Source organism: Aphis gossypii, chromosome 1 (assembly GCF_020184175.1).
Source record: "Aphis gossypii isolate Hap1 chromosome 1, ASM2018417v2, whole genome shotgun sequence".
Taxonomy (NCBI): Eukaryota; Metazoa; Arthropoda; class Insecta; order Hemiptera; family Aphididae; genus Aphis; species Aphis gossypii.
The window spans coordinates 39,241,596-39,251,722 of record NC_065530.1 but is presented as its reverse complement, the minus strand read 5'-3'; the positions used below and the strand labels follow the sequence as shown (position 1 = coordinate 39,251,722).

General features: G+C 33.4%; 1 long non-coding RNA gene across 1 annotated transcript; it reads left to right on the top strand.

Moving 5' to 3' along the window:
• Positions 1-7,721: 7,721 nt before the first annotated feature.
• Positions 7,722-8,743, top strand: LOC126548971 (uncharacterized). The gene is made up of 3 exons (XR_007603096.1): positions 7,722-8,118; positions 8,184-8,325; positions 8,397-8,743. It is a non-coding gene; the product is annotated as an uncharacterized LOC126548971 (long non-coding RNA).
• The last annotated feature ends 1,384 nt before the right edge of the window (positions 8,744-10,127 follow it).

Sequence of the window (10,127 nt, the reverse complement as noted above, 5' to 3'; positions counted from 1 at the left end):
TTAAAATATTTAATTGGTATTGGCTTTTTTTTCCCCGATACAGCAGTTTAAAGTATCTAACATAAAGTACCGATGATATTCGAAAACTAACGAAAAAAAAAAAACAAAAAAAAAAAAAAAACAAAAATTGAAATCGTTCAATAGCTGTTAAAAACCGTAAGAACTAGTGAACTACAGTGTTTTTTTTTCCGTTTCGTTTCTCTAGCCGAGCGCGGTGTACGCGCACTGCAACACGAAATAGATGTATAGGTAGTAGCATCAATAAAAGGAGCAACCGTTAGTATTATTTTTTTTATTCTAACGAGTGCAGGTATGCGCGTAGACATTTTTACACGCACTGAAGAATACTTAAAGAATATCGCTGCCGTTAGCAACTATTTACGATATACATTCGAAAAATTATATACACGTCTATTACGAGGTTGTTATTAGCTGCAGCCTATAGCTGCTGATGTCGGACGAACAAAATGTGAGCAAAGTGTTTGTATATTTTTTTTTCCGGTCTATGGTCAGGTCGGTTTTTTTTCATGTACGATAGGTAATCGAGTGCCGATGAACGTCCGTGAAAACAAATGCCTTATAGTCTCCATCCGTCCAATACCTATGTCGTCACCGAATGAATAACGTCGAGTCGTTGTTATTTGATATAATATATATATACTATAATATTATACATTATAATAATATTACATAGTAAGCAAGTATACGGCGATTACATTTTCGTAAATATAATAACGTTACGGATTAAAGGAACAGCAGTATAATCATGAAGTCTGCAGAACGAATTATGTCGTGTGTGTGTGCTGTAGATACAACGACAAACAAAATATTGATTGTTGAACAATATATATATATATATTATATGTAGAAAATGTACAGTTTACGTGACCTTGGGTCGGTTCATTAACACTAACGAAGGGTTACTCGCAATCACTACTGGTTTACTCTATACTGCAGTGGACTATATAATGATAATAATAATAATAATACACATCTCCGATTTATTATGTAAACATTTTGAGAACCATTGGGTCAACTACCATTGTTTTTCGTCGAGTCGGCGACACATTTCGTATATTATAATATGTAAAACAATATTTGCGTTTTTTACCTACAGCAGCACCGTGAAATGTTTACAAAAACGATTCATATTATATATTTTAATACGTTTTTTTTTTTAGCTTTTACCCGTAGGTAGGTGTACGCCACGTCGTTGCGAGCCGCAATATACGTATAATGCACGCGCGCACTCACACATGACATATTATATACGTATTATAATATATAGGTATTATACGAGTGTAGGCATTATATATACAGAGCGATATTAATATATACGTCTTTCCGAGTTATGCGAGGACGGTATGTAAAATGCAAATATATCCGTGTTCGACGCAACAAAATAATAATATATATATATTATAATATTATACATTATAATAATATTACATAGTAAGCAAGTATACGGCGATTACATTTTCGTAAATATAATAACGTTACGGATTAAAGGAACAGCAGTATAATCATGAAGTCTGCAGAACGAATTATGTCGTGTGTGTGTGCTGTAGATACAACGACAAACAAAATATTGATTGTTGAACAATATATATATATATATATTATATGTAGAAAATGTACAGTTTACGTGACCTTGGGTCGGTTCATTAACACTAACGAAGGGTTACTCGCAATCACTACTGGTTTACTCTATACTGCAGTGGACTATATAATGATAATAATAATAATAATACACATCTCCGATTTATTATGTAAACATTTTGAGAACCATTGGGTCAACTACCATTGTTTTTCGTCGAGTCGGCGACACATTTCGTATATTATAATATGTAAAACAATATTTGCGTTTTTTACCTACAGCAGCACCGTGAAATGTTTACAAAAACGATTCATATTATATATTTTAATACGTTTTTTTTTTTAGCTTTTACCGTAGGTAGGTGTACGCCACGTCGTTGCGAGCCGCAATATACGTATAATGCACGCGCGCACTCACACATGACATATTATATACGTATTATAATATATAGGTATTATACGAGTGTAGGCATTATATATACAGAGCGATATTAATATATACGTCTTTCCGAGTTATGCGAGGACGGTATGTAAAATGCAAATATATCCGTGTTCGACGCAACAAAATAATAATATATAATATAACAGTACAACATATATATAGGTACCTGCAATAATATAATAAGTAAAATTATAACATTATCGTGAACTAGTTTCGAACGGCCAATGCGTATAGCTGACACGCGGACGACAAGCGTAAAATAATTTATGTGTACTTTTTTTTTCTCCGCGTAGTTTTGCCCGCGCGCGTACACGCATTATATTATGTATCGGTGAAAACCGTGTTCCTCCTTCGCTCGACGAAATGTATCGGAAATACACGAGCAGCTGATTCTATTATGTATATACGTGGCGCAGGTTGAATGCCGCCGTTCTTATTTTGTATATATCGCGTTATATATGTTTATTATTATTATTATACCGAAGAAACGTACGGGGAACAAAAATTAGAAGACCTAAAAGAGCGCCCACCCTTCGTCTGGCGGCCCGGCCCCTCGAAGGCATTCGTCGTATGTGTATATACCTACTGTACATAATATATTATTATGTTTCCCACAGAACCTATATATATACGAAAACATGTATTGAACAGATCGATAAATCGAGAATTTTTGCGGAAACCCGAACGTTAATTCGCTCATTAAAGCCTCTAAAAGTCGGAATCGCGTGTGTGTTCGTTTTGTGAAAGTGTGCAGATCTATAAAACGAATATACATTAAACGCGCACGTAACACCGCGAAACAGTAGAAACGATAATAAATAGAATAATCACTTTTTAATGATGTTATATATTATATATATTATGTACATATACATAAGACACGACTATTACTATTAAACTGATATGGAATCGAAAAATTTGCCAATCGTGTATATACACTCGAATTATAACCTATAGACCCGTTGTCGACTGGTTTTTTTTTTTATGTACATTATTAAAACCCGTTTTACAATAATATTATATTATTAGGTGGGTAAACGTTGTTTTTGTATTCATAATATATTTTTTCAATCGGTATTTTACAAGTATACTTATAATAAAATTGTTTTGACAGTAATCATTTCATGTCGGGGCACTTGCGCCAAACTCGTGTGTATGTTAATGTTTATGTATAATTACGTTCAAATATATTTTATCCGTTTGTCTGCCGTCCAGACTGACCTGTGAGTTTATACACCACAACTGCCCACATTTTCTTTTTCGTTTTGCAAGAGTTCGACACCCTATAGAAGCGGCGACAACGACCTCCGCGTGTTGAGTGTAGATCGGCCAAGGCTGGCCGCTAACAACACACAACCCATACCGGAAATCGAGTCAAATTTCATCTGGGTGACGTTCGATAAAAAATATTTCGGATGTCCACGAATATAGGGAAGCGAAAAATTCTAGAATTGTTATAATAACAATACGGGTTCACATATGAAAAACCACTGTTGCTGCAGCAAGGAAACGGGTGGCGTGTAATAGATAGTATATTAATATTTATAGTAGGTATATAATAATTAATAGAAACCCTCAAACATCACCTCTGAATTCTGATCATAAGTGGATTGCAATCACTTGTAGATAAATTTTGTATTTTTGTACTTAAACTCCCGACAGAACTATGACTTTGCAGGTTAGATAAATTTTAATTTTGAACACAAATTGTCGGTTATTTAAAAGTTTGCCGTTTTGATCAAAATTATATTATATTTATTTTTCCAATTGAAATATCGATGATAAAATAATAAAAAAAATATAATTTATATGATTTGTATTGGGTTTCATTGATTCTTTTTATAACTTTTTTGGTAGAGAAAAAGGTAGGATATTGATTCCGCCATCAACAGAGTAAGGGAAAGGTTTGATTTTACTTACATATACCTATATTATGAATACATATAATAATACTATAATACTATACATAGTTTTATTTTAAATATAGGTACCTGAATAAAAATATTGTTTTATAGAGGATTTTTCTGAAGTATTGACTTAGGAATTATGATCGTTAGCTGATAACGTTGAGAATTGAGATCGACGCGTAAGACGACTAATATATTTTGTCCTACACTAAACAAGTTGGTTATATTGTTAATATTAAATATTTATTATGTGTTTTATAAGCATGTGCATTTTGTTTATTAAATACCTATTTATAATATGTAGAATGTAGATACTTATTAAACTTGAGCTATTACTTTCAAAAATATTAGTTACATAATGTAAGTATAACAGTAATTTTATTTTTTAATAAAGTTAAGAATGAATTAGGATTACCACTGGTCTACGCAGATAAAAATTGATTAGTGGTGAAATCGATATATATTGTTTTTGAACTATTTACCTGTACTGGCGTATAGTTAATACTAGCGGAATCGATAGAGGTTACCATTTTTTATGCTACAAATAACGAAATATGTTGCGTGTTATTTATACTATACCTATTAATTAATTACAAAAGTTTTAATAATTGTAACTTACTTTCATTTTATGATAATAATATATTCATTGTTGTCAAGTTTTATTGTAATTTCTATATTTTCTTAAACTTATATTGCTTATGTATTAGTTTTTAGTCTCATATGAATATAAATAATACAACGACATATAGTTATAGTGTCTTATATACCCAATGAATGACGAGTTTGCTTTAGTCGTATTATTATGTTAGTGTTCTTAATAGCCGACACTTAAGCAAATAGATGTATAGGTAGATATTTACCATGTTATAGTTGTAACTCGATGCACAGTGGAATAATAATAATTTACAGTATAGATAATAATTTTTTGGTAGCATATTACACACAAACGTACTACCTATTATATTATAATGACGTTTTAGTTATTGTACATATTATACAGCATATTAAAACGGTTGTACGAATATTACGTATTATTATCGTTCCAATCAAAACACGATAAACTCGTTAATGAATTAACATTCGTTTTCAAAATTAAAATCCGGTCGGCCAAAGTCGTATAATATAAGAGTTTTGTTAGGCAATAAGGTATACGTACAACGACTAAATACCACCTTTTGTACAATGACTACAGCAGCAGCCCTCTCTATTCGACGGCTTACACACACACACACACACACACACACACACACACACACACACACACACACACACACACACACACACACACACACACACACACACACACACACACACACACACATGTATATCATATACGTTTTGATTTTTTTTTAGCGGCTTATTACAAAAGGAGGGGATGGATCACGACAAATAGCCCGACAACAAAAGGGCCGACAGCCGAGAACCGAAATACAAATGAGCCGACAAGTATCGTCCTACACTCGCACACACACATATATATATACATATAATACGGCGACGCGTACACTGCAGTGCGAGCGACCAGACACAATGGGCAGACGTCGATAATGTGAAATTATTAGGAACCGCTAACCTCGTCGTACACAATATTATGGTATAGCGTTTCAATAACCACTCGGTTAAACCGACCGATGGGCGTAGGTAACGGTGTAAATAACATAATATTATTGGTTTTAAAAAATAATTCCACCGATCGAAATCGCATACGCCGTGTGTACGACGGACGTCCTCAAACACTGCAATAATAATATAATAAATAACAATTATTATCATGTTATATATTGTGTTAATCGAACGGACGGTTTCCTTCCCTTCCTCCCCGCTGCGCGTTATATTTCGTCGTTCGAGCGCCGCGTTGAATTCAATACGTCATGATGTAGTTGTATATACGAACTGTTATAAATTATAATAATTATTATCTTACGCACGCTTCTGAAGAATGCCACGTTTTTTTAATATTTTTTTATTATTTACAATTCTTCTTACAAGTACATTACATTTTTTCGGTTCGAAATGCCGAATTCTTCAAATCCGACGGAATATTTTCGTATCGAGTCGGTAAATTTAATTTAATAATACTTGGTTATATTATTATTGTGTTATGCACGCCCATCACGATGCCGCCGAGGCTGCCCACGCGTCGCTTCCTTTTTAATAACGTTAATACACTTCAACAGCAGTCCTCGGGTTGTCAACCGACTTGTCTCACTCGGCCACGAACGACTACTGTGCAGCCGCCGGCGGTTGCGCGACATCGTTAGCAATTTATATTCCGTGTTTTCGTTTTCATTCTCATTACGACATAATGTACGAAAACAACACACGTCAGTTTCCATCTTATCGCGATGCGAGCAACAAAGGTTTTTCACGCTCGCGTCAAACGCAATAATTAAATAATCAATGGCTTAGCGTTGAGCGTATACGTACAATTTATATAGTTTTTATACGCAACTGATGATAATATAATATTTCGTTCGTTTGTTGACACTCGTTTTCTGCAGTCGATTACATATTATTATTATCTTTTTTCTCGTATTATATTTTGTCTGGCGTAAAAGTGAACGCATCCGGTCGATATACAGATTTTGACGTTTATGGTGCGTACCGACCATATTTTAACGTTGTGTGCGTAGGCATTATACACAATTATTATTATACGTATGTAGTTATACGATGATGATGCGAACTCGTTTCATTGAAACAATTGCAGCGGCGCCGGCGCCGCAGCCGTAAAACAAATATTTATTTAATCTTTTCACAAGTGGGTCCCGCGGGCGTATTAGAATAATACAAACATCGTGTACCTATTTACTCTTATATAGACTTATCGAATGTATAGCACTGCAGTATTGCTGCCGCGAAATCAAGTGGCGTTTATCGAGATGATGATAATTATCGACAGGTGGCATCATGTACGAGACGTGTACAACGCTATATAATATATAGTACCTATATAGGAATCACGATTGGTTTTATAAAACATTAAATAATTACTTATATACTATCATAAAATCAACACATATACGAGGACTTGGGCGTATATATTATTATTATTGTTATTTGTTATCGTCACGTAAACATCAGACATTATGGTGTTTACTGTTGTTTACTGTTTATTATATCATATACATTGGGTATACTGATATCAATGGATAAATGATAACATTATGTTATACAGGTCGTTCAGTGTTAATTTAAAATGGAATATCTCAAATCTCAATACACACTTCTGGTCGGAGCCCGCGATTTCGTTAAACGCTTGTATAGGTACACGCGTTATAAGAATAAATATAAGGCGGAAACCGCATCACACTAATTCTCGAGTTTTAATTGTCCACTCTGAAGGTCTGTGGCCTTAACTTATCAGATTGTTAATTGAGCTTAATTCGTAATTTAGTGAATTTGCTATTATGATGTTATAATTATTTATCTTCAAGGTGCCACGGTGTAACAGTGCAGCGTGTTAAACGTTTTGTTTATTATTCTCAACGCTGCGATGTGTAAAAACTGTTTGTTTAGTCTTTTATACGAACGAAACAAAATAACAAAGTTACGCGGTCACGGCGAACACGTGAGAGAATGACACATTAATAATGTACATATAATATTATTATGTATTATAAAGTAAGTGTATATTAAAATGTACAGCGCAGCGGCCGACCGGACGGCGGCGGCGGCGGTGCAGTATAATATACTGTACATAATAATAATAATATAACATTATAACTGGCGCGTAGGCGTCGGGTTCACGGCCAGTTTCCACGGGACCCGCGGGTATTAATCAAACGCATCGCACACGAACAGATGATCCCGACTTAAGTGGGGTTGCGGTCGGTGTCGGTGTGCAGTGGGGCGGGTCGTTACCGTGTTACACCTCCGCGCGGCGATAACGTTATTTGGCTGGTTTAGGCCTTTTACATATTATATTATACATAGGGTATACTGCAGGCACCGCCAGTCGGCACACGCCAATAAGTGATAATAATATATACGCGACTATCGACAGCCGACAAACGTATCGCAAGTCCGACGATTTACATTTACGGTTTTTAATTTCTTCACCTCGATCGTCCTTATTGTGTCTAAAAATTGGAACGTTTTACGTGAATATAATTTCGAGTGCGGCCGGCTGCAAAGTCATTATAATATATTTATGTATTATCTATATAGCTGGTGAGTATCCGCGTCCTGAATTCATACATATTATGTTTGCAGCAGTTGTAAATATATGATTTCAGATATATACGTTGTCAAAAGTAAATCGTAAATACCGGTAGTACGTATGCGTATTATATTATCGGTACGTCATGCACCGGACTAGATTATATACGAGAATATTATCGGTCGACGATATCCGCGATGGGATCGAAATATTTAGCTGTAAGTATAAGTATGTACACATTATAATAACGGAAAATCGTAAAAATACTTGACTAACATAAAATCTGCAGGTCGATTTTTACCGTTCCGGTTGCATGTATTGAGAACACTGTGTCGAATGAGCGTGCCCGTTCAGTAAACAGAAAATTATACATATATACCTATATATATATAAAAAAAAACTATTTACCGCTGCAGAAATACATATACACAGTGTGTGTATGATATGGCGACCGTTTGCGAAATGTCTGACACGTCGCCAAACGAGTTAATGTATTATGTGCAGTGCTTGACTTGGAGAAGAAATATAATAACTGATATAGGTACTTTGATGACACGAAAAAAATTTGCATTTTTAGCTAATTAATATACGAAATCGCAGAAATATACATAAACACTACGGGACATTTTGCTTCACTTATATGCATTCACCTAAACCTAATGTATCCTTTTATTAAACCCTCAAACATCATATTACCACAAAACGTTTCCTATATAATTTATTATTAACTTCATTACCTACTTTTTTTGTAAAAAGCTTAAAAATGTTTAAAACTTATTCAATCATAAGTGCGCGTAGGTAATACACTTGTATAGGCAATTGCGGTAACACTTATATTCTTTTAAAGTTTTAAACGGACCAATAATAAAGTAAATTGCCTGGTATTTCTTAAAATAAATAAATTATAATTTCAATAGTTAATATGTAAAAACTAAGTTGACATCATAAGATAGATGATCATTTTCATCCAATAATGAGATTACATTTTTCTCCAATAAGTTGGATTTAAGAACACATTATAATCTATAATTATAATTGTAGAAAATTTCAGATAGAAATTATCAATTAGAAACAGAATTTCTATCGTTTAGAATACTTATTTAAAAACAGAAATATTTGATAGATGAATAATTATTTTACTTTTTGTAATTTCCTAGAATTTTTTTCGTTTAACCGTGAATCCGTGACCAGCAAGGAATCATATATTGGTAATTGATAATATTCCCTTTATAATAAAATAAATAACACTATACAATACGCTGGTTCTGGCTAAAATATCCGTTAAGTATTTTAATATCTGGAGGAAAATGCACGGCGAAGGAAAACGTTATCTTCTTTATGTAGGAAAATGAACTCAACCCGTAGGAGAAGACTACGAACTTTCAACGGAATTAACAAAATACATTCTGGTTACTACTACATACCAGGTAACGACCATATATATACTTTCATATAGCGCTCTACTCCGTAATAAGTAATAACGCGAACCGTGATTTCCTGAAAAAATGTTGTCACTGTGAAATCACTGTGAATCATGTAGTCAGTAAGCGGTATACAACAATACCTACCCATCTATATATATATTATAAGTATGTATTTCATTTATCAAAGAGTAGAATCTAATCTTACTTATGTAATTTGTTGTATCATAATTACAATTTTCTATTTAATTACATTTAAATTCCAAACACTTTATCACTTCATCAGTCTTAAAATTAAAAAGATGATTTTTGTACCGGAAACCATAGTGTATTGTGAAAACCTTAAAACACATAATACCATATACTTGATTAATATAATGGACAGCATTAAATAAACAATTTTTGTTATATTATTCAAGAAATTCGTCAAAATCAATTAAAAAGAAAATTTAAAGGTTCGTTTACCTACATAAACTAACAAAACAAACTAACTACCTAAACCTATCTATCTACTTACATCGAAATTAAATTTTGCATGTATTTACATAATATTATAATATATAGTACTCGGTTGTGTACCGAACTTAATCAATTCTATG